Raw genomic sequence first — 25809 nt, 5'->3', positions numbered from 1 at the left:
ATCTTGTTTTTTTGGCCGTCGCCATCTTGTTTTTTTGGAACCAGAAGTGACACGAGGGGATGGAGATCAGTACAACCAAACGCTGAGCAAGGCATTTTTAGACGACCAAATGTTACAATTAACTTTCATGAACTAAAAACACCTTGTGTAAGTCATGCTCTAAAGCATACCCTGCTCTATGGTCTATTTGACTAAAAATGGGACCATAATTTACTAAATGAACATCATGCTGTATTGAAGAAGACTTGAAACTAGCGACTGAGACAATAAACTCATGTTTACAATGTTTACTGAGGTAATAAATCAAGTGAGAAGTAGGCTCATTTTCTCAAAGATTTCTATACAAATCAGACTTCTTTTTGCAACCAGAGGAAAGAATGCAAGTTTAAGGCACTTCAGCGTCAGCCGCTGGGGTATGCTGTACAGATTTTAAAGCCCCATGAGGCAAATTTGTGATATTGGGCTCTATAAATAAAATTGCTTTGGCTTGACTAAACTCCGATGAGCGCATCATTCGTGAGCACCAACTAGAAAAACCAGTGGGACTCCAAACAAAAAGCATATGGAAACATTCAGTGGATGTTTAGTGATATAACACATGACCAGCAATATGTCAGATTGTTTTCAATGACTACTTACATATGGAGCCAAAGCCTGATTGCCGAGCAGGTGAAACCGCTTCCCATGTGGTGCAGAAAGGCCATCTGGAGCAAGACACAACACAAGTTTAGATGAAATAAACCAGAGCACATTTTTGTGACCTTGCGCATTGAACTCGAAAAAATACAGTGAATTTATGAGCATCAGCGGCTGTATTTTTTCTTTTACTTTCTCTTAAAAGACAAGCTTATAGGATGTCATATGAAATGACTGGCTGTTTCAAAATTGAAGCCACAACTGGCCAAACACTCGACCAAGCGAGAACCCGTCCCTCAACTTCTCATCGACCATCTGGACGTAACTCAAGACGAGGCACAGAGCCAAATTTAAACAATCCCTCCTCTGGGCTGTTGGGCTGACTGATGAGGTGCTACGCGGCAGCCATGACCCCGCTCAGCGCTCTGCTTTTTCCAATAACAACATACACTCATAGTGGCATGTCCACGCTGCCAAAGAGCATTGCCCCCGATATAACTGTCTCCATTACACAACGTGTCACTACGGCTGTATGTGTGTGCACGCATACATGAAGCCGGGGAGGGTGTTATGGCGCATTCCACAGTGAGGCCCATTGTATAGAAGCCACAGGGCCCGTAATAAAACCCAGCGGTTGTAAAACATGACATTTGACAGTAGCTGAGTAACCTGAGAGATTTGACTCCGGATCTCATGAATGACATAGCTGGAAGTAATGGCTGTGCACGAATGAACGCTGCTGTTTATTCTAGCTGTTTAAAGTGGTAAAACAAAACACTTAACCACTGTCCCTCATGGTTACTTTATATCTTCAACTAGTCATAGCAGCGTGCAATTTTCATTATGTTGCTCTAAATGGTGAAAGCAACATACCGAGGGCTGGGGAAGCTGTTATATTTCACCACAGCATCTATGGTGAATTTGTCACAATGGCTTCCTTTCCCAGGCCTACATTACTGACCCGTACTTCTCCCGGCACCTCTATTTGCCTTGACCTTGACGACAGCTCACCTAAATCTGGCTTAAATTACCTTGTATGACTGACTGAAAGCCACACTACCCCCCTTCTTCCTCTGCTTCCAAACCCCAATTCCTCAAAAAAAACAGCCTCTCAATATCTCAGGCAGCCTTTCTCCTGGCTGCAGCGCTCCCTGTCCTTGCTTCAGCCTGAAGGACTGCCTCCACCTATACGGATTAACGCAGCCATTTTATATGTGGGAATCAGCCGGGAGCAGGTGCTGCACTGATCCAATAATCTCCACGTCAGATGGATTACCTGGCTCTTAATCAATGATACGATTGACACATCCACATCAGAAATACAGTCCCTATAAGCGGCGGCGGGCGCCTGCTTTAAACTGATAAAAGAGTTTCACAGTCAAGCACATTTAAGAGTGCCTTTCTTTTGCTTTCTCGTGTGAAAGGATAAAACGAAGGTCTGCTCCGTTCTGAATGGCACCTTTTCTGACATCCAATTCAAGCCATTTGAGTTTGAGAACAAAAACTGGCTCATAAAAGCCGGTCATTAGAGGCGCATTATAACTCCATCCATCATTCATGTGAACAGCTTCATATCACCTAATTTCTGGCAGGTTATTTTTGGATCCCCTTCGCTTCTTTCTTCCGCTTTTTTTTTCTGCGCTTACGCCTCCCTGCTGCCACGACGACAGCAACCTGTGGAGCCGTGCAAGCTGCAGATACGCTTCCGACGACTCGCTCGCTGGCAACGGCGGAGGCTTCTGTGCGATAGCCGGAAAATGATTAATGAGCAGTCTAAGTGCAGCGCAGGAAAGGCTCCAAAAAGTGTCCAGTTTTTCGGCCTGCAACATGTCAAGAAGCTGACAGAAATGAAGAGGTCCAAGAAGAGAGCCCTGAGGGACTCCCCGCGGCTGCTTGCTGCCTCTCTCTTTGAGCTTGACGGTAAACAGGTGGCTGCTTCTAATAGATGGATGACTACCTACTAAACACTAATGTAAGATATCAGGCATTTGGCCCTCCTGTGTTAACAGCAGTGAGCACTACACTGTATCAACACCCCTTTGTGACTCTATTAGCTCTGTCATCGCTCATCAGCTAATTACTACAGCGTTACGTCTCCACCGTCTTTATTCATGCTGCTACCTCTGGCAATTGTTTATTAAAAGATCACCTGCTGTGGACGGTGTCAGATCAGAAATTAATTCTGTATATCTGTATAATCAATAAGGATGCACAATAGCCAACCATATTCTCTATATTATGGCATATCATTTTGTATTATGCTGCTGTTTTCTGTTGTATTTTCATACATTATATAAACACGTATATACAATATCAATAGAAATTGTGTATATTATTCTTTCACATTATGCTTGATTTACTTATTATTCATACATATTACATATTTATATATATTCTAAATACACTGTATCTGCTGTTGCTTTATCAGAAAATGTTGAAACTGTATCATGCGCTTTTATTTATTTGTTAACTGTATTTCACTGTAAAATCTGACATGTCGATCTTACTTCATAGAAATCTAGGAGACTGTTTGCCTGAAAAGGTAAGTAAATATAACTAATAGTCTGAAGTTATGTTTACTTTATATCTACTTTTTAAGTTTACTTATATTTTGTTACAATTGCTTAATTTTGTGAAGTTGTTCCAACTTAAAAATGGCAAGTGAAATTAGCTTGTTCTTTCTAAGTAGATAAACAATCAATAATAAATGGTTTTAAAACTCACTATATCACACTACTGTGTAACTCCCCCTGTGATGCATCTTTAACTGGTGAATAAACAGATACTGACAACTATAGTTGTCAATATTTATTATTTATTTACTCATAAATACCTCTTCACTTGCTATGACAGTTTAGTAGACTAAATCCACTGATCAAAGCCATTAGATGCAGCTGAAAGTTCAAAGTGAAATCTAGTAGAAGGGACTTTGAGTTTTAGATACACACACGTTTATAGACCGTTGAAAACTGTGTTAATGTAATATATCACAATATAATACAGCTATGTTACATATAATATAGTAAAGAATATATAAATATAATAAAGAAGTTATACTGTTGACATTAATAATAAACATATAAAATTATTCTTATATCTGCTTATAACTACTGTACATTAAAAGGTACAGTGTGTAGGATTTGGCGACATGTAGTGGTGTGGTTGCAGATTGCAACCAACTGAATACCCCTCTGCTCACTCCTCCCTTTCGAAGACTGTGGTAACGTGAGCCGCCGAGTGCAAAACCGTGGTAACGCCGTTTGCCTCGCTCAGAGGCCATCCTTACCATAATAACACTAGTTTAGGAGCAACGGAAGTCAGACCGCGGCTCACGTTACCGCAGTTTCACAAGCGTGTCGGAGAACTAAGGTGGCCTTCAGGTTGCGTAAAAACGTGAAAGGCTCTCTCTAGAGCAAGTGTTTGGTTTGTCCGTTCTGGGCTACTGTAGAAACATGGCGGAGCAACATGACGGACTCTGTGAAGAGGACCCGCTCCCTATGTAGATATGGAGGGCTCATTCTAAGGTAACAAAACACAACGATTCTTGGTTTCAGGTGATTATTGACAAATGAAAACATAGTTATGAATATTATCTTCCATTTCTGCTGACAGATCCCCCGAAATGCTACACACTGGTCCTTTACAGGTGCTAAACGCAAAATTGAGAGCAAATCTATTGTCTCTCAACGGCTCTCAACATGGCAACGGCAGAGCCGGCTTACGATTGTGGTAAAAGTAAAGTGTTTACACTTTATCTTATCTGTTCCAACTTTAGCCTCCGAGGAGAGAAATGTATTTTGAGATTTTTCACGCTCCAGATGTTGCTCTGTGTGAGCTTATTCTTAGCAGCTCCACATGTCAGTATCATGTAAATCTCATACTGACTACTTGCATTAATGCATATTCACTAGCATTCATAAAATCCAGGTATGCTCCCAGCTCTGTCCTCCCTCGTTCTTTGTTTTGACCTCTCATTTCTTTTCCCCAGTGTTGCTATGCAGCACACACCCTCACGCACACACACGCACACGCACGCACACGCACACACACACGGCCAGCTCCATCAACGTACCTGCCGAGCTCAGATTACAAAGCCTTTGCCATGGTAAGGGAAATGCCCCTCAGGAAAGCTGCATGGGAGGTGGTGTTGCTGGCTGCTTCTCCAAACCTTTTCACTCCACTATATGGGCTGTAATGAGCTGCAGTGAGGAGAGCACCAGTAAATAAAAATGTGAAGTGCATGGGAATGGGCATCTTGCTCTGTTCCCATTTCATCTTGTGCTAAACATGTGGGAGAATATATGTTTGTAGAGATTTCTAGACTGTTAAATAAAACGAAGCTGGCTTCTAGCGTGTATAGTTTCTCTGGCTTTCAACATTGAACACATGTTCTTCTTCAATGAACCCGTTTCATCTTTTTCTTTCTTTTATATTTTAAGTCGTCATCTAATAAGTCATGCCATCTCCCTTCTAATCTAGACCAGTGTTTCTCAATTTTTTTTTTCCTGTGACCCACTTTTTAAAAATGACAAACCGTTGCAACCAAATTCACAATAGTCCTTATCTATAAATCATGAGAAGAGCGAAATTGTGTGTAAATGAACGTTCCTGACCATTTTTACTCAAGTTTCCTCATCACCATATATTATGTTGAATAAGTAAACCAGCCTTTTCAAAGAGATATATGTTTGATAAATCACAACTTTGTTTTATGAACGTGTTATTAAAAACATATACACATGTTAAATACTTAAAAACTACCAAGTAAATGCATTTAGGTGGAGTTAAAAGCTATCTCATTCTTTTTCATTTCCTCTCATCAGTAAAACAAACCGAATGTACGCCAGTCATTCATAATAGATTCAATTTTATAAGTAGGCTAGGCTTGCCGCGGTAGTCGGTGTTACGGTGTTACACGGTGGTCAGGCATACACCAATTACATTACTTGCCCACTGCCCCCACCGCCGTTTTGCTTTTTTTATAGAAATAAACCCCATTTAGTTAATTTTCGCGTATCAGCGGCGTGTTATTAATACATAGTCAGACGACGGACGCTACAAACTGAAAGTGAAAGTGTCTGCTCAGTATGGAGTCTCAGGTCAGAGTAGCAGGAGTCAGATTTCCAGGACGAGAGAGAGTTAAACAAAAAGACGATGGCGGAGGATTTGGTGTCAAAGTGAAAAGCAAAAGCATCTGTTTGACAATATTTCGGATTTAAACCCAATGCTATAAGGGAACCATAACGTTACTGAGGCAATTGCCGAGCGGAGGACTGAGCGGTCACAGCCGGTGTCCGTGGCGCCGGGTGGAAACCTGCGGTCCTGCAGTGGAAGCTCGACCGTAGAAGCCATCCAATGTTAAAGAACAAAATAAGCGCTCTACAGATATTAACTGTCATCTTTTCTTGTAAAATGTTCGGTGTAATCGGTAACACCGCTGTTGTTATGTTCATCAACCAGTGGGAACATTTCCTCACCATCACATCCCTAAAGTAGGCTACAATTATCAGAACAATATGAACATTCAGGCTCTCTCATTTGTTTCTACGGTGAACTGCAGATATAAATGTTAAATAAAAGACGACGGAAGAAATTCTGCAAAATCTCCTGCGACCCACCTGTGGGTCCCGACTCAGTCTTTGGGAATGACCACATCATTATTTTGGGTACTTTTCACCATCTACAAACTGTATTTACTGTCAATAGATGACTTCATCGAAACAGACACGACTTCCATTTCTTGCCTTGTTGCTACGTGAATAACTGTCGTATGGGAGCAAAGGTGATCAGAGATAAAGATCCTCAGACTAAAGGAGAAGAATGTGACCCTTGTGGCTTCGACCTCCTTTCATCATGACCAAAACACACCATCAATCACTGTCTACTAAACAGCATCCTGATGGCTAAATGCTGTTTCTCTACTGATGAAAGGTGCACAGCAAAAACAGCAGGAACAAAACTAATATAGAGAAGAAATGTGTGTTATTACACTGTGAAGAGTGATATTTTTTATCAAGCTTGTGCTTAGATATTTAAACATAAAGGTTTCTAAATAAAGACATAAAATAAATGCATTTCATTACGCCGCAGCACAACATTTCCATATTACTAAAAACTGCCTCAGGGACAAAACGCTTAACAAAATAATCAATCACAGCTTGTGGATATAAACATATGTGCCTATAATTTAGCCACCAGAGTAAATCAGAGATACATTTCCAGATAAACAGGATGAAAGAGCCATTTGGACATCTGTGACTGGCCAAGCAGATTCAGAGGGTTGTTTGATATATGGCAGGATGTTTGCAGGCTTTTGCCATGAACCGTGCAACGTGAGTAACAGATTGTTTCATAATCAAAACCATCCAGCGCCCAGGGTATACATTATTCTCTGGAGGATAGATTTCGCTCGGTCATTCACAATCACGCCATGCCTTGTTCACCTCAATGCTTACTCTCCGCTCATACAAACAAAGTAATGTTTACAAGTGAGGAGGAAGGGGATTTAAAAACATGTTAAGTTGATTTATGCAGAAGAAACTGAGATGTTGAGAGACGTTGACAGCTCGAATACAGACTGCCCTTGCAATAATTTGCAGGCTGACTAGCTGCGCCACCAGGCATCTTTGCATGACTACTTACAACACTGGCGGGCAGGGCGGCGAAGTGAAGGCTCATCAGCAGGGAGGAGGAATGTTTGCAGCCCCCTGTGTGGCGCTTCACTGCTTGAGGTTTAATACCTGTTGAGTGGACAGAGATTTAGTGAGCTTGAGCGCCGCAATCCCAGCTTAATGTTGTACAGGTGCATCTCTCCTCTCAGGTTAAACTCGCTTCAGGGCAGCTGGCAACGTTAACTGGAGGAGCTTCAGCCTGCTGGAGTCTGCTGGGGGATCAGTTTGACACTGTGGCGAAGGAAAGTGTATCACTCATGAAAGGTACGAGGGGACAGCAGCAGAAATATACGACATTCATATAGAGACAGCCATTAGACACAAAACTCTATGATTTCTGAGTCTATAATGTGTTACCAGACCAACGCCTGGCTCAACTTTGCAGTAAAGAATTTAGCATAATAGAATATATCTTGATTTTTGTATCTATGTTATCATGTATTTTTTCAAATTTGAGTTTCAGTATAATAATGTTCACACTCCCAGAGAGGCTATGGGTGTAATTATTTCAATAGGTTCTCATCCCAACTCATCACACACGGTGTCATCATAGGCGCAGTTTGAACTTCCAAGGTTTGGGGTTCACAAAACCACTCTAGAGGGAATGTAATGTGTACAACGCAGAGCATATGAGCTGTATGGTAGCCCACATATTACACCCTCCAAACAGAATGCGACGCAAGCAAGCGTCGGTGACAAAATCAGTTTGATTGCATTGTTTTCTACTGGAACGTCCTAACTGACCGTGAGCGACGAAGCACTGCACAGCGCATCGCCGTTTTGAGCGGAATCTTTGCCAGACGCTGTTTCTATTTATTCCTTATTCAAACGGATGAGGAACAGCTGATGGGTGAAGTTAAAATGAGGAGTTATCTGATACGCCACCTCATTTCACTACAAACACCTACATGTAAACAAGGAGGCAGCGGGCTGGAGGGAAATCGCCAGGAGATTACCTGAAAGTTTACTGAGGCTATTGTTGGCTGTATTGTATCATTTTCAGTAAATATCGCAGTATAAAACCTGTGTTTTCGGTCTAAAAAACATAGAGGGCAGGTCCTCTCCAGAGAGTCCACCATGTTGCACCACCATGTTTCTACAGTAGCCCAGAACGGACAAACCAAACACTGTTAACTTTTCCTGTTTGGGTCGGAGTCGATAACGTTACTCGCTCCCGTCGCCGCCGCTCTCTCTCTCTCTCTCTCTCTCGCTTCACCATTCACTTCCCACGTACACACACACTCTACATACTGGCTCTGCTCCAGATGGCTCTAGAGAGGGCTATTCGCGTTTTCACATCGGCCACCGTAGCTCTCTAACACGCTTGGAGAGGCTTTAGTTGGTTGCAATCTCTTCACATCACCACCAGATACCAACAAACACGGGACACAAACAATCAGTCGATTGTAAAAGGAAACTTAACTCACGGGACACGAACAGCGGTCTCCTGGATGGAAGCCTTGTGTTCGTTGGACCATCCACCTCCCCTTTCCCCTGACCTGTGTGTTTTTTTCTCTCTTTAAAATTACATCACCATGGCACTTTCCCTGAGCGTTTACTGTTGCCATGGATGGGTTTACACTGTAGTTAATGGCAAACCCGGTGCGTTCTGCGATGGTATCAAACGCTGACAAAAGTGTGCAAAAGTCCTGAAATATTCCTTTAATAGTGAAGGTAGAGCTGCAACGATTAATCGATTAGTTGTCAACCATCAAATTAATCGCCAACTATTTAAATTAATGGGCTTGAGTAATTTTTTAAGAAAAAACATTCTCTGATTCCAGCTTCTTAAATGTGAATATTTTCTGGTTTATTTACTCCTTTATGACAGTAAACTGAATCTCTTTGAGTTGTTGACAAAACAAGACATTTGAGGACGTCATCTTGGGCTTTGGGAAACACTGATCAACAGTTTTTGCCATTTTATAACTGCAATATGTAACTTGCAGCCCCAATTGAAGGATTCATCTTCTGTCTGTGGTATTTAACAGCTAGTTTACAATGTAGTGACATGAGATTATATAAAAAGGCCAAATATGGTGTTTATGTTGTTTTTGCTCATTCTGTCACACAGCTAAAAAAAGATATGTGCACCGAAGTAGACGTTCTTATGTTTTGGTGTCAGGTAGCCAGAGGGTAGACGGCACTCAAACACAGGATAGGGTGACATTTCATATTTTCACACTTTTAGCCATTTAAGCTGCATCCATGTTCTCTTACTGGTTAAAAACACAAACATAGAGAAACAAAAATGAACAAAATAACATCTCCTTCGGTGGGAGCCCTCTGGATTTAGTTTGTCTATGCACTGGACCAGCCCTATTGTTGATTATGTACACGATTATGATTAAGAAATAAGAATCTGTTTAGGGTTAAAGTCAAGATTAGAAAACAAAATTTGGTGATTGTAACATATTTATTGCCTGATGCTAGAAATATTATTCAGTGATCATGAAAAACATAATGACCTGCACCCATGGCTTCTCTAGCTTCACAATTTAAAGCCTCTGAACACCCACTCAGGTGATTTAAGTTAATCTGGCTGCTTCGACCTCTGCTCAGGACTGTGTGGGCGTGTATAGACTATAACTGACTGACATCTTCCTCAGTCTCCTGCTAGCTTTGTTGCTCCTGTTTGTCCGGGACAACCTGCACCTTTATCATTCTTATTGGTAGATGTAGATTTATGACCTTATAAATTCTCATCAAAGCTCCACCTACCCTCAACCTGAGAATCAGCCAGCATAACTGAAATAACACCTGTGTGGGTGTTCAGAGGCTTTAAAGCATAAGACTGGTGATATTTCATATTCTTGTTATTGTCAACAAATCCTGTGAAAAGCCCAACGCCAACATTTGTCAGTCTGTCTCTGAATATGTTCCCACATCACCAGCTTCTCTGTCTCTTAGCCCCGAGCCAATTTCGATCCTACTAAAGACGGAAATCTTTAAAAATGCTTGTGAATGTGTACTTTTATTATTTTTAAAAAGCTTAATAATAATCCAAAAACAGCTGGGCACTGTTGTTTCAGCAAACATTACTCAAAAAGGGCTACACAGTGATTTTTTGTTGGGGACTATTTTCAGCTGCGGATTAATACAGATTTGGTGCTCTACTGAGTATTTATGGCACTAGTACTATGCACTGTGTTAGATTGGCTCAAAATAAACTACAGTGCCCATGTTCATGGTAATGAAGGAACATGTTGATGTGTTTTTAATAGTTTTTGTGCCAAAATGAAGCTCTATGACACTAGAGAAAAAGATATATCAGGCTTTGATACAACGTATACTCATTCAACTCATTATCTTACGAAAAGTTATTCCTCATTTTTCCTGCGTTTTCCTATGAATGTCCAGCAACACGTGTCAATTTCCGCTCGTTACATGCATACAGTCTTTCCAAAATAAACTTCCGTCTTGACTGGAAACAACTTGGTTAGGTTTAGGAAAAGATCATGGTTTGGTTTAAAATAACTCCAGAAGTTCCGTGACGCATAAATCAACGTTGACTTCTGGTTTCACACGGGTATGAGCAGCGGTCTCCTGGGTGAAAGTCTGGTCATTTTTGACCCACCCATCCACACCGACCTCCTCCCGACGCGCCGTTTGCCTCTCTTTGTACTTCCTGGTTCACGGCTACGTGGATTACAAACAAATTGATTTCATGGGATCTATATAAACTACAGTGCATTACTTTTGTAGGTATGGCTACGAACTGTGTATGAGAACAGCCTGTTTTGAGACACTTGTTAATTGGATCAATTCATTTTTGGTTTTGGTCTTTTCATTGGATTTGTTGACAACAAGAAAAATATAGAAGACAGACTTATTATTTAACATAACGTAAAAATAAAACCTCTACACCTTTCTTCAGTATATATCAAGTAAAAGACACTTTTACAAAGTCCACACCTCAACAGGGCTTTTTCACAGCAGACATTTTGCTTTGTCAACGCAAAAAGGTGTCACTAACAACATTAACGATGGGTTCGTTATTTTCAAGTGTCCCTATGAGTCACGACAGTGAGCCAGCATGCACAACACATTCTCACTCCCTACTTGTCACACACAAACGCTTGGTCAGTGCCCCTCGGCATCGGAGACCGACACACGGGGTACCCCTCTTGCGTTACTTTTAAACGGACCAGGGACGGTGTGTCAATATACGCTCGATACATGTATGGTGTCCTTTCAAAATAAACTTCTGTTTTCACAGGAAGTTAGGTTTAGGCAACACAACCACTTAGGTAGGGTCAGGAAACTGTCGTGGTTGACATTAATTTCACTGACTAGCAACTCATGTGACTCACGGGACTGACTATACTGACAAGTCACTGACTCACGACTGATGTGACAAAATAGGTGAACGTTAATTTTAGTTTCACACGGGACACGAACACTGGAGCAGCTAAATGGAATTCAGCCATCATTAATTTCCTTATTTACCACTGAGCTTTTCTTACTTAAACATGTCAAAATGTCTTCAGCATCTGTGTGAATTCTGTATGTGCTTCTAACATTTTACACATTCTGATCATAGCATCTATTCTTTTATGTGTGAATACAGAAACTCTCTTTCTTCTACGTTAAAAAAGACTCTTCACAAAGGCTGTAAATATTTCAAGCGCCCAGGACCAAATTCCAAATGAGTAGCCATAGGCGTTATGTTTTATGAAAATAACTTTTCGAACTTCTCTATAATTTACGACTCTCTATGGGCTCCTTAGGACTTACCTGTGCTCCTGCTTTGCCCTGGACAGCAGAGGAAATATCTGGCTTCCTCTGCAGCACTATGTTAGGTAATGGAGACACGGTTAAACTACTGACATCATTACAGCAACAAGGCCTGCGTGGTCATCTGTTTGGGCCTGGAGCTCCGAGTCATGGACTGTGGAAGAGAAATCCTTTAAACCTGTTGAAAACAGAGTGAAAACAGAAGCAAAGAGATGTGAGCTTTCGTCAGACGGGTTATCGATTTTGGTCTTTGTATCATTTTTATGCCTGTTTTTTTTTTTTTTTTTGCTCTGTTTGATGACACACTGGGTTCTTTAATCTTGTCAGGCTTCTCGACCTCAAATGAAGGTACATGCTTTCATAGTGTGCACTATATCTACGATGGAACAAAAAGACTTTGGAGGAAACCGTGACTCCTTCTCTCACTTGACCTCTCTCTTCTCTGTGACCCGACCTCTCGTTGCCCTCTACCTTTTAGTGTTTGGCTTCCTGACTTATGTTTACACCAGTCTCCTGTAGACGCTAATGAAAGGCAGCTTTTCAAGGGCGAACTGCTTTTCCTCCATCAATACAGAACAAACTCGGATCCCCCTCCGACAGTTTGTTTTTCCAAGAAATTCTTCCCTTTTTGTTAAAGTGTCAAGTCAAATGTCAAGGGTTTAGCTGCCTTGAGAAACAACATTAATGTATTTACAAAATAAAGAATATTTTGAGAAAGAGTAAACAAGTTTGACATTTTAAAGGAATAGTTCAACGTTTTAGGAGATTGTTCGCTTTTTTGCCGAGAGTTAGATGAGAAGATCGGTACCACTCTCATAATTGTAGGGTAAATATGTAGCTGGAGTTAGCAGCCAGTTAGCTTAGCTTAGCATGAAGAGTGGAAACAAGGGGGAGACCAGACCAGTCTCCAGGAAAAAATGTTGACATTGTATGTTTCTGCAAACCACGGACATGTTGAACGTCAACATTTTTTGCATTCGGTCAGAGCCAGTGACGCAGTACAACAAGCGACGTGCAAAGCAAGTGAAGTAGTACAACGAGCGACCGTTATTGAGAGTTAAATGGTATAATGACGAGTATAACATGCGAGAAAGTCCACTAAGGGAGGTTGTTATTTATTTACGGTAGTTAAGTCATAAACCATGATGTTTTCTCTAACCTTAACCAAGTAGTTTTGTTGCTTAAACCAAACCAATTCGCAAACTACGGATATGTTGAATGTTGACGTTGACAGTTACATGGTATAATAACGAGTATAACAAGTGAGAAAGTCCACTAAGGGGCAGTTGCCCATTATCATTTTAACACAAACTATAATGTTTTTTCCAACCTTAACCAAGTAGCTTTGTTTCCTAAACCTAACCAGTTGTTTCAAAATGTTAACCATGTGGCTTTGTGCGTTTCTGCAAGCGTGATACAAGGCTGAAAACGTATTTATGAAACGTGCTTTTGGTTCAGAAACGTCGACATTCAACATCGTTCATGGTTTGCAAAAACACACAATGCTGAAATTTTTTCTGGTGACTGGGTTGAGGAAACAGTTAGCTTATCCATCCTAATAAAATCAACCAACCAGCTTTATGAAAATATGGTTTTAAACAAGCAATTTGATCGGCTGTATGGAAACAAGTTCTCATTCTTTCATTCATTCATCGTCAATTTTCTATTTGTTTTTTTGTTTAACAGTACTTGATTTTATTTTCTCTGACTATTTTAGTTTATTGCTATGCACCAAATTACCAAGACAAATTCCTTATATGTGAAAACTTGACAATAAACCTGATCCTGATTCTACACAGACGGAGAACCAACAAAGTAAGCCAAATGAATGCAAAGATAAAGGGCTCCATCATGAAACCAAAATATAAATATAATTTACAAAATACAAATGTCTCCCTTTTTGTTTCTGTTTAGTTTTTCTCAAAGGAGAACAGAGAACATGTGATTTACAGAGCAGATGTGTATGTTGTAGCAGAAAAATAAACAATGGAACTTCAGTTGAAGAGAATAATCCACTGAGACTTCTTTGTTGCACATTATACCAATAACAACATGGGGGATCTATAACAAGACCAAACATGACTGTCATTTCCATTTCTCTTTCACAAATTAATTTGAAGACACAAGGAGATAAAGAATATTGGACAGAGCTAAAATTAAAAAAAAAATGGAATAAGTCAGTGGTGAGATAGAGGCTTTCTCAGTCAATGAACTGAATTTGTTATTTCAGGGCGTTCGTGGTATTTCTGTGCTTTTAATTAATGTCCTGATAACGTCCCAGTAATCATTATTCACACTCAGTGCCAAATAAATGTCATGCAAGAAATGTATTTAAAGCTGCCACAATGCATTTTTATTTTAAGAGTAACCAATGAAATAATGAAGAATCATTGGACGTCTCCTACATTTAATATTATTTATTTAATTTGTACAAATGTGTGTGTGTGTGTGTGTGAGGTTGTGTTTGTTAATCCTCAGAGCGTGTGGCGGCGTGCTGGGGTTCACCCAAGATGCTGTGTGTGTTGTAGCGGACATGATGTGTAACAGGTGTGAGGCGGTGAGGAGGGGAGACGTCCGCAGCTGTCCCCGCAGACGCCGGTCATGTCCTCCCCCCATCTGCCTTCCCCCTCCACGTCCCACCAAGCCTCTAAAAGCCTGGCTCAAATGTGTGTGTGTATATGTATATTTATGTATGTGTGTGTGCAGCAGCAGCCGTTGAATCCCTACTTACTGCAGCCAAGTGTCATCACCTTTCTATCCAGCATCCTGCGCAGCCCCTCCCCCCGTCCAGCACTAATACCCCGCAGGTACCGGCGGATCCTGGACACATGTGGTTTTGGCCATGTGTCCATTTAACAATGAATTATCATGCTTCGTGGCCTCGCTTCGGCCAGCAGCAATCCAACCTTCATGCTGCTGATCATTATGTCTGGGTGAAATTTAAATTATACTTCTCAAATCGAATGCTAGTTTCAGAGTGTGAATTAAAATCACTCGGAGGGAGAAGTGATTAAATGATGAGGAGCGCTGTTACTTTTGACTCCTCTTTATATGTTGGATGTGCTTGACTTTCATGAGGTCTTATTAATTTTTCTTTGCCTGTCACAGAAACGTGGGATTAAGTTTATTATCTAAAGTCCTGTCAGATTCACATGTAATTGGATCATAATTTTGACTGGCACTAGGTTTTTCAGCAAATGGAGGCCATATATTTTTTGCCAGGCAGCCATGACTCTATGGGTAACGACGCTAGTCTGACGATCGGTCCACCATTTTGGTCGAGACTGAAATATCTCAACCGCTATTGAATGGATTACCATGAAATTTAGTACAGATATTAATGGGCCAAAGTGGATGAATCCAGATGGCAACCCCCGGGTCTGAGAGGTGAATCCAATGCTGAAGTGCCTTAAACTTGCATTCTTTCTAACAGCCAGCAGGGGGCGACTCCTCTGGTTGCAAAAAGAAGTCTAATTGTATAGAAGTCTATGAGAAAATGAGCCTACTTCTCACTTGATTTATTACCTCAGTAAACATTGTAAACGTGAGTTTATGGTCTCAATCGCTAGTTTCACAATCAAGATGGAGCTATGTACAACCGAACACTGAATATGGCATTTTCTAGGCGACCAAAATGTTAAAACTAACTTTCATGAACTGAAAACACTCTGTGAAAGGGTTGAAGTTCTAAGACGAAAACAAGGAAAACTCCCAGACCAGACAACGCCGTGGTAGAGACCTGTCAATCACAAGGTAGCCACGCCCTAAAGCATTCCCTGCTTTATGGTCTATTTGACTCTAAATGGGACCATCATTTACTAAATGAACATCATGCTGTATTGAAGAAGACTTGAAACAAGCGACTGAGACCATAAATGCTGACACAATAATACTAAGATGGCACCAGTAAAACATCAGCATGTTAACACTGTGAGCTTGTTAGCAAGCATGGCTGTAGACTCTTAGTCTTGTTCAGTAAATGGATGCCGTACATTTTTTCCATCTGAGTTAGATTGCAGGCCACATTTCCATGATGCTCTCGAACATGTAATTAGAGAGCATCAACATCAAACATAGGGCACAGCCATAAACAGAGAAATTGTAAGTAACACGCTATAAACAAGGGGATTGTCTTTATCTCAGGTGCCTGGAAGAGACAGCAACACAGCTGTAGAATCTAGCAAAAGAAGATTCTGTATGCTAATAAGGCAAATATATGTATACTTTTTGCACCTACCTAACTTCTGTCAGCATGTACCCAGAAGATGCCAATTAGGTCGATCTGTGACATAGGAGAAAGAGCAAAGAAGCAGTGATGAGCCAGTGGTGTTTGTGATACAGTGATGTGTATTTGGAGCTAAATATTAGAGCCGAGGTCTGCATCAAAAACCAGGCAAATGTGAACACAGACCACATAATATCCATATTTTTACATTCAATGTGACTGACACTTTCCGAGGTTTGCATTATTTCCAATGTGAATAAATCCACTAAGAAATCATAGGAAAAAAGACGATCCCTACATCTCCAGAACTTCCCTCAAAATCATCCCGTTTTTAAGTTTTCTTCAGTATCAAAGTAATCTAGCGACAGTTGTCTGTACATCCATGTGCAGATTGCAAATAGGAACTGCTAATAGCTAATTCGGCAGACTCTTAAAGTGTCAGACTTTGATAACCTCTGTGTTAGATGATGCATTGCCTTTATTCCTGTTAATCTGGGTGCATGATCAGCCATATTAAATGAAGAATAAATATAAATATGAATAATAAACGAAACTATATCAAACAGTAAAGAAATGTAATATGCAGAACAGACATTAGCTACGATGTTTTAATGATCCTGGGTCATTAAAAAAACATTTTAAGGCAACTCGTACAGAAACAGAGTGGAGATAGAGGTTTATTAATGTTTTAATGGCTTCTCTCCTTTTTGTGTTTACACATAGTCCTTTCTACTCTAACTATCATTAACTCATATCACACACAAAAGTGATTCTTTTAAATTTCCAGTAGGTTGATGATGTTTGAAGGTTTAAGCACCATCTTATGACAGGCTCATTTTTTTGCATTTAAAACGCAGAATGCATTCTTTTGCATACGCAGTGTTTCAACAATCTGGCCCGTAAATTACATGAAAATGTGTAGAAATGTTTGAGCTACAACTCAGTGTTTCCCTCATTTTATTTTTTCTTTCAGCATCTGAATTATCACATCAATGAGCTTCCTACTAGCTCAATTTCATTTGTGATTCTGTTTTGCTAAGAGAATATTGAGTTATCTTACCTTAAGGGCATCCCAAAGTCTGAACAAGATTTTGACTGACAGCTTAAACAGATAATTATATCCCAAATAGAAATCCATTAAAGCCTGGTGACAGATTAGTAAAGGAGGCTACTTGTCCATGGCAACACAATACCCCCCAGGTAATCCTAAAATGGGATGTCATGAAGGAAAAATGAATCCGTAAAACTTCCTGCTGAACCAATACTGACTGTCAAAAGGGTGACTGTGATTCAGAGGTGACCTGCAACTCAACGCACAACACTAACACACGAGAACAAACATGCAGCTAGAGCTCAGTCGTATTCAAATCACGCTTTTAAAGACATTTTCTTGTCAGTTTAACCCACAAAAATTACAACTGACAGTCAAATGAAAGGTCAACCTTGAAGGAAATACTGTCAGCTGATTTACTGTTTTTTTGTTTTGTTTACACAATTAAAAAAATATCACAGTGAAAAACACATAATAATAACACTAAAAGGATATACAGTATGCAGAGGGGGGTACAAATGCTCTATTTTGTAGTTTAGGTCTCAGGCAAAGAATACTCAGGATTTTATTTCAATACCGGTCAAGACCACAACTGCGGGGATAACACTTTATTGTTGTATATATGGCAATAAAAGAGATGAATGAAGAGGAATCTTCATTTGTTTTGTGTGGGTGTTTTTATTATTATCACATTTTATTATTTATTTATTTATTTTTCATTAAGTGTTCCATGCAGTGTGGGACTTTCTCTTTTGACTGTTTCCATAAATCTTTTTGGAAATAATTGAAACACAGATTTTCCATGAAAGATTCATGTAAAAAGAACTTGAGTAATTTCAAGGTTATTAATAAATAACTGTGCTATTGGGAACATTTTCTATTATTAGTGAACTAAATGTCATGATTCCACTCATGACCTCAGCCTTCCTAGTGTGTCTCTTCCTTTTTTCCCTTTGTGCCCAGTTCCCTGTCTGTCTTGTGTGGCCGTGTCTGGCTGTTTGTGTGGGTGCGTGAGTTTTCTCCCTGCCAGTCACTCCCTCACGCACTGATGTAATCAACGCAACTGATCAACCTGCGTAGCTGCAACTCATCCAATCATCCACCTCAGCTGAAATACCCCAGACTTCCAGACATTCAGCGCCAGATCGTTGAATCAACCCAAGTGGTAGTTTCGCCTCGGTCTCTTAGTTGTTTCTTGCTAGAAATTTTTTGCATAGTCTTTTTTGATCTCGTTCTTTTTGTTCAACTGCCACCATCGTCTGTGTCTGCATTTGTGTCCAAAACTACACTGATCGTAACACTAAAAGCTTCATTAAAGACATCTTTACAATCATTGGTCTGTAACAAGCTCCTGATCAATATACTCCTTAACCCCACAGCCAAATAGAAGCCAGTGGACGCAGTTTTTTTTTTTTTTTTTATCTTATTTTAATTTATTTAAAAAATAAATATATATTATTTATATATTTTCTTATACATAAATATACTTTTATATTTTTTATTTTATATATTTTTTATTTTATTTTATATGTATATGTGCGTATATGTATACTCGTGGACATGTATGTTTGTATGCATATACAACACATTCTTTCTGTAATGTGTGTTGTGTTGTGCAGGGGTTTGGAGGGGTGAAAAGGAGGGTGGGAAAACAAAAATATGAAAAATGTTGACCTGTAAATCCGGCAATGTGTTTATTGTTTGCCCATGTTTTTCACCAATAAAAACTATTTGAGAAAAAAAGGGATCTGTACAAACCGTAATTGGTTCTTTAATGTAAATTCAAAGAAGCAACGGACCATGACTAAACTAAACCTCCACCAGATCTGAATGGACCTTCTGCACTACCTATTCTTAAATATACACACAAGCCTGGCCTAGTCATTTGTCATGACTAATACATGGTTCCAGACACTGATGTGATGTGCAGCACAGGAGCTGGGAGAGCACCAGTTCATTACAGGCCCACTGGGTTTACTGCATTTTGATGGATTTCCCCAGGACTCTCTCCACATGGTCTCTACTGCACATCAGGTAATTGCTGTTAGTCTAAGTGCACTACCACCAGTCCCCATGCAGACTAAAGCCCTCATGGCACATTGTCCTTCCTCCACTCTGTGTGTGTGTGTGTGCGTGCGTGCGTGCGTGCATGCGTGCGTGCGTGCGTGCGTGCGTGCGTGCGTGCGTGCGTGCGTGCGTGAGAAAGACGAGGGGGGAAAGAGAAATTAATATTGAGATAAAGTGTGTTTGTGTGTGTGTGCTTGTGGACCCCGTGCATTTAAAAGGCAGAGTGAGATTGGCTTCGTGATAATGATGTATGAAACATAAACCCGAGGTCATCTGTTCCAATGAAGCCTCCGGTGTCTCGGCCCGCCTCTTGCATGCAGATGAACCAATATAAAGGGCGCGCTTGGTTTCACAGGTTATGCTCTCATTTCTCTGCTACACAGACAACTGAGGGGTTAGTTTACTGTCTGTCTCTCATATTGAGATGATGGAGAGAAAAAAGGAGACGGCAGACACTGAGGGGAGAGCGAGAACAAAGGGTATGCAAAAAAAAAAGACAGAAAAAAAACACAGAGAGACTCCAGGTTTCCAATTAGTCGGAGGTGAAATGGGATGTGGAATATATTGGAAGGACTGTCCAGTGCTAAGTGTCACTGAGCGGGGTGGGGAGGAGGAGGAGGAGGTGGTGGTGGTGGTGGAGGGCTGGTGGGGTGGGGGTGGGTGGTTGCTGCCGGATTAGGAGGAGATGAGACGAGAAGCGCTGCATTGGCCTCTCTTCCCAGACAGCTCATCTCTGCGAGCTGCTGGAGGCTGGCAGAGAGAAAATACACACCGGGGGGTCTGGCTTTAGAAACTCGCTGCAGCACTTCCTCTGAAACATCTGACCTCAGTACTGAGTTCATTTTTGGCTGCTCGCACTTCATCACACTTACATCAGTAATGAAAATATGTGACCATTTCACCATTGATTACAAGACTCCCATGATGTTAGGCTATTTAGATTGTCGCTGCGAAGGGCTATAAAGAAAAGTAGTCCGCATAAGCTGTTATTTAGTTACTTGGGGGATGACAGAAAACGTGATGTGAACGCAACAATGACATCACATTTTGAGAAGCCTCGTGTCCTATAAATGATGTTTATATATTACTTATTTGTTTTGCCAGCTACGTTTTAAGGGAATTTCTGGCAGGATTATGTTCAATGAGAACGTTTCTTTCCAAGAAACAAAGTGCTGCGTTCTTGTACCACACCAAAGTTATACAGAGGTGGTTGGGATGGATAGTGGGCACATCTTAATCCTGCATGTGATTTGGCTACAAAAGCACTTCAGTTAAGGTTAAGGAAAGATTGTGGTTTAATTTAAATGCTAATAAAGTACTGCAAACATGTTGTTTCAAGTCCCTGTTGACTTTTTCAGTATTTCACCAAGACCCCATCATTTTCTCTGATCTTAACCAAACATAGAGAGGCGAAGTCCCGTCGCTTCCGGTGGACCACCATGGGACCTTATTTCGATAAAAACATAAATGGTAGTCAACAACGAGTGACAAATATTTTTTTGATCCTGTTTGAATTGCGCCATGAATCACACATATGATGTTTGTCAATTTAAAACATCATTTTGCAAGTCAAGGAAGTCAAAGTTTGTTGTAAAACTGTTGAAGTATCAGACTGTGAGAATACATAATTAGAAAGATGACACACCCAAAAGTTTCAAGTGACGTCTCTCTCTCTCTGAAGCTACAATGCCTGTGTGTTACTCACACCAGCAACGGGTCTCGCTGGTTCTTTCTCTTCCCGGCTGATAAAAAGACCAGGAGTCGCTGGATAAAACACATCAGGTAAGATAACGTTTCATTTTGCGCGGTCATAACTAAGGTAACTAAGGTAGCTAGCTAGCTAGTGTGGTGACGTATATTGTGCGAGACGAGAGATGTAGTTCACTGAGCGGTTTCACACAAAACTAAATGCTACTACGACCATCTGCAACTTTCTTGACTTGCAAAATGATCTCTTAAATTGAAAAACATCCTGTGTGTGATTCATGCCACAATTCAAACAGGATCAAAAAATGATTTGTCTCTCACTGTTGAGTACCGTTCATATTTTTTTCCAAAATAAGGTCCCTTATTGATTGTTTTATGTACACAAATATTTTTTTTAAATAATACATCCACAGAGCCTTAAGAAACACACCAAATAAAAGCATGGCTTTTTCTGCAAAAAAGTATAATTGTGAATTCATTATTTTAAAAATGTTGGCGGGTCCAAAATCAATGTTTTGTTCATCTTTGTGGAAGATATCTGACGTTTGGTTCCCACTTCTAACAAGGTTTGTGAGCCGATAGTAAAACGATGTTGGTATCACGTGGTATCTCTGGGTCATCAGTTAGTGTGGAAAAAAAATGGATAAATGGCTGAGATTGACGGTAAGTGCCTGGCAACGGGGGAGGGAGAATGCGACATCTAGTGATTGAATGTAATCAATGTAATCAATAGCACCTTTAATCATGTCGCTGCGATCTGATGTTTTATTGCAAGAGAAAATATTGTAGGAAAAGAAATGAATTATGTGGTCAGCGAACATTTTGCAGATAAGTTCAGTATCAACATTTGGCAACTTGCAAGACATGTCAATTAATTAACTTCTACATTTCCTTCAAAGAGTATTTAAAGAAAAATTCGAAGCACTCCTAAGAAAAATATCTGTCTCTTTAGCTGCTAAATGCTCCACTATGTTCCCCAGCTAGTTGCTAACTTTGTCTGTCTGCTGTTTGGTGCTGAGTAGGTAGTGTACAGTGGGTTTTGAGGGCTTTGTTCACTGAAAACAGCTGCCTGCTGCAGCCAAAATCGACGACATGAGTGCGGTGAGAGTGAACCAATTAAGGAAAGTTGTTGGCCGGGAAACCAATATATAGAGCTGAAAGATGCTGAAAAGCTGACATGAGTGACACCTTTCACATTACACATAGTTATTTAATCCATTCTTAATATAAAATAATGGTATTATAGCACATTTAAACCTACGCATTTTCTAAAAATCTGACTCCTGAATCTACTCCTGCTTTCCTCATTTTCTTACACATGTACAAACGAACCTCAACTGAACGCTGACATAAAACTGCATCCTTTAATTTTTTTACACTTTTCTTTTACTTATAATATTGTGATATAATGTATTATTATTATTATTATGTTTTTATCCTTATTTATTTATTTATTATCTGTGTCACTTAATGTAATTGTTGTGTATTATGTATTTACAATTGAAGTTATAATTTAAAGAAAAAGGTAGCCGTGGACTGGAAAAGGAAAAATAAACATATTAACTGGCATTTCACTGTATAAGAAGATGACAACGACAAGACGAAGACAAAGAAGAAGAAGGAGTGATGTATGTTTATTATTAATTAGCTGGAGGTTTGCGAGCCAATATTTACTGAGGTCTAATAAGGAGTAAATGAGGTGTGGGGATGAAATAATAGTTTAAAGGATTTTTTGATTTCTTTGAATTTGCTTGACTAGATAACCAATTAAGAAAATTAAGAGTATTCTTTCAAATGGACCCATTCTCTTTCATCCATTGATTCCTATCCCCCAGATAAACAGCCCAGGCCAATGAATAAACATTGGACCATTTTAGTGCTTAGAAACAGTCTCCGAGCGAGAGGCCTAATTCGAGTAACATCCTTTCGGAGGGATCGATTCCGTGAAGAAGCATAATGCTATGCTTGGTTGTTCAGCTTGTCTCAAGAAAGCAATTCCAGCACCACCGGCGGCATTTGTTACTTGGTTGTCTTAAAAATCCTCGCAGCAAGAAGTTATTGTACTGCCATGCCATGGTGGAGAGGCATTTAAAACAATGAAACGGCAGCTCAGGGGGCAATTAAACCCAGGTCAGGGCTGATTTATGACCCATTTGAATGACATGACAAACTCAGTTGTTGGTGCATATTTGTATGTCTCCAAGCACATGCACGCACCAATACAAAGAGACTATCACTGACACTTTCACACTTACATTATGTTTACCAAGGCTGTTTAATTCTATAGGAGAGCTGCTCGTAAACACTGGCTGCTGGGGGCATTTATGGTTAAAGGATAGGTTCATATTTTTTCAAGTCTCTCTCAGTACGACACTCACAGTCCTATATAAACATGGAATGGGTTTATGGTCGCTCTAATTGCTCCTCCTGTCCGTACTCGCCATTAAGAGAGTAATTTCAACGTAATAGACGGGGGACAAAATCCACAGTCCTTGTTCATGCATGCTAAAGTTCAGCTGAAGCAAATATATAAGGCTTCAGCACAATTAGTCTAATGAAATGGGTATCTTCCAGACTTACAATGTTTTTAGTACCAAATTCCCTCTTTGTGGTTCCCTTGGACCAACCCATTCTCACTCCCAAATTGTCAAATACCGCTACTTGTTCAGTGCCCCCGGCATCAGATACTGATGCAATATGTACCCTTCTTACATTACTTTTGGACGTGTCAGGGACGGTGTGTCAATATACACTTGTTACATGCATAGTGTCCTTTCAAAATAAACTTCCGTTTTCACAGGAAGCTAGGTTTACGCAACACAACCACTTAGTTAGGGTAAGGAAATGATTGTGGTTGACGTTAACTTCACTGACTAGCGACTAACGTGACTAGCGACTGTTTGTTTGACCCATCTACCACCCTTCCCTCCTGCCCTTAGCGAACTCTCGCTCTCTTAATACTACGTCTCTTGCTTTGACCGTCGAATAATGGCACGGGGTGGGTTTAAATTGGAGTTAGTTGAAAGCCCGGCGCGTCACATACTGTCGCTTAAGGGTGCTGTCCCTGACATGTCCAAAACTAACGCTAGAGGGGTAGCTATTGCATCAGTATCCGCTGCCGATATCGGCAGTATTTGACAAGTTGGGATTGAGAACGGGTTGCTTGGACAGTGTTTTCTATGTTGAGCTGCTGTGGAGGGACTTTGGCACTAAAAACTGGGTTCGGACCTCTGAATATATCGAACTTTAGAGTTTTTTGTGTATTTCGAGTATGAGGTCTTTCAGACTACAAGAGTGCAGGACACGCTGACAAGAATGTGCGAGTACTGAGTGGAAGTAAAGCAATTTACGCATCATTATCCTCCCAAAACTTTAACCAAACTTTGGCCGTTAACGTAGTTTTGTTGCGAAAAAGCCGATACACACATGTTAAGCCTGTGGCGTAAAAATGACAAAAAGCCTAGAATGCGATATCATGACGCGCAGAATGTTGTAGTATTTATACGCCTTCCTATGAGGTTGGGTTGGATAATTGTGTTGATGCTACTTGTGTATAATTTTTACACTAAACAAACAAAGATTACAGCAACTTGAATGTACATTTTAACATGATAGTAGCAGAAATAAGTAATGAACTCGAGAGGGTAAGTATTTAAATCAATATGCTAAACAGCGTCTAACCATCAACCAAACTGCAGCAGCGAGTCTCTTCAAACTCTGGCAGCCAGGAATAGTATCCACAGGCTAACAAGCTAACAAGCACAGAGTCTACTGTCTCTGACAGTAGTGTAGCACTGATTCTGGTACATGAGCGAATCTGGCAAGCCAAGGAAGCCAAGAATTGTCAGGGGCAGTGAGTATGTATGAGAGCTGGTACCAGCAGCAGTCGAGTCGATTCAAGTACATGGGTTTGTACTCAACGGTCTCAGCAGCAAGCGCATACAGCTACGGAAAGCCCCGAGGGGAAAGCATCTGTCAGTCAGTCACCGCCCAGACTTCTAAAAGAAAGCAAAACTTTGTCACACAGAACTCGAGTGAGTTTCCAATAGTTTTGAGGTTGTAATACTTCAATTTTGATAGTCAGTGTCAGAGTATGTTTAATACATTATTACAGCGAACAAAAACTGTCTCAATATACAAACAGATGTGAATATTGTTTTAAGAAAGACTTAAAAACATGTAAACCTATCCTTTAACTTATGTAAGTAACCATCACACAGATGGTTAACACACCTGCCACAATCTGCATCCCAGAAGAGACCCCCTGTGTCACCACTCCACCCGACCATGACGTCAACCAGCGATTGATCCCAGAGACAGCCTGAACCAGGCTGGCAGGACGTTTTCAATTATTCACTGGCCTTCACCCTTGGCCCGAGGCTGCTCAACTCTTTTACTGTTACTCTCTAAATACCTGATCACTCGCTGTATTCATGAATAAAAAAACATGGAGGAAGGCTCGGTGTGATCCACCTCCACCGCTATCAGAATTCACCTCACGAAGTGTAAAACCTTCCCGAGCCTCTCGCTCTCAGTCCTGATCAAGGAAGATGAGCTTTGATTATTCACTGCTTCTGGTCTCCCCTTGCACAAACAAATGTTGTGATCATATTTTACAGAATGGCAAGGATCTACTTTAAAAGTATAAACATAAATTTTATCAAAAGTATTCACACCATCTGATGGTCTTTATCGTTTATGTTTTTCCCTGAGAT

At 40.4% G+C, this 25809-nt stretch overlaps 1 protein-coding gene across 1 annotated transcript in view; it reads right to left on the bottom strand.

The window, feature by feature from the left end:
- Window positions 1-25809, bottom strand: part of neo1a (neogenin 1a) — a 292258-nt gene that overhangs the window by 244805 nt on the left and 21644 nt on the right. Inside the window, exons 3-4 of the mRNA XM_074621883.1 lie at window positions 16282-16326; window positions 12045-12222 (exon numbers count right to left, since the gene is read on the bottom strand). The gene's annotated coding sequence lies outside the window, so the exon portion shown is untranslated. The remainder of the gene's footprint in view (window positions 1-12044; window positions 12223-16281; window positions 16327-25809) is intronic.

Source organism: Sebastes fasciatus, chromosome 2, assembly GCF_043250625.1.
Source record: "Sebastes fasciatus isolate fSebFas1 chromosome 2, fSebFas1.pri, whole genome shotgun sequence".
Taxonomy (NCBI): Eukaryota; Metazoa; Chordata; class Actinopteri; order Perciformes; family Sebastidae; genus Sebastes; species Sebastes fasciatus.
Note: the sequence above shows the minus strand (reverse complement) of the source record. Positions and strands in the feature narration are given on the sequence as shown.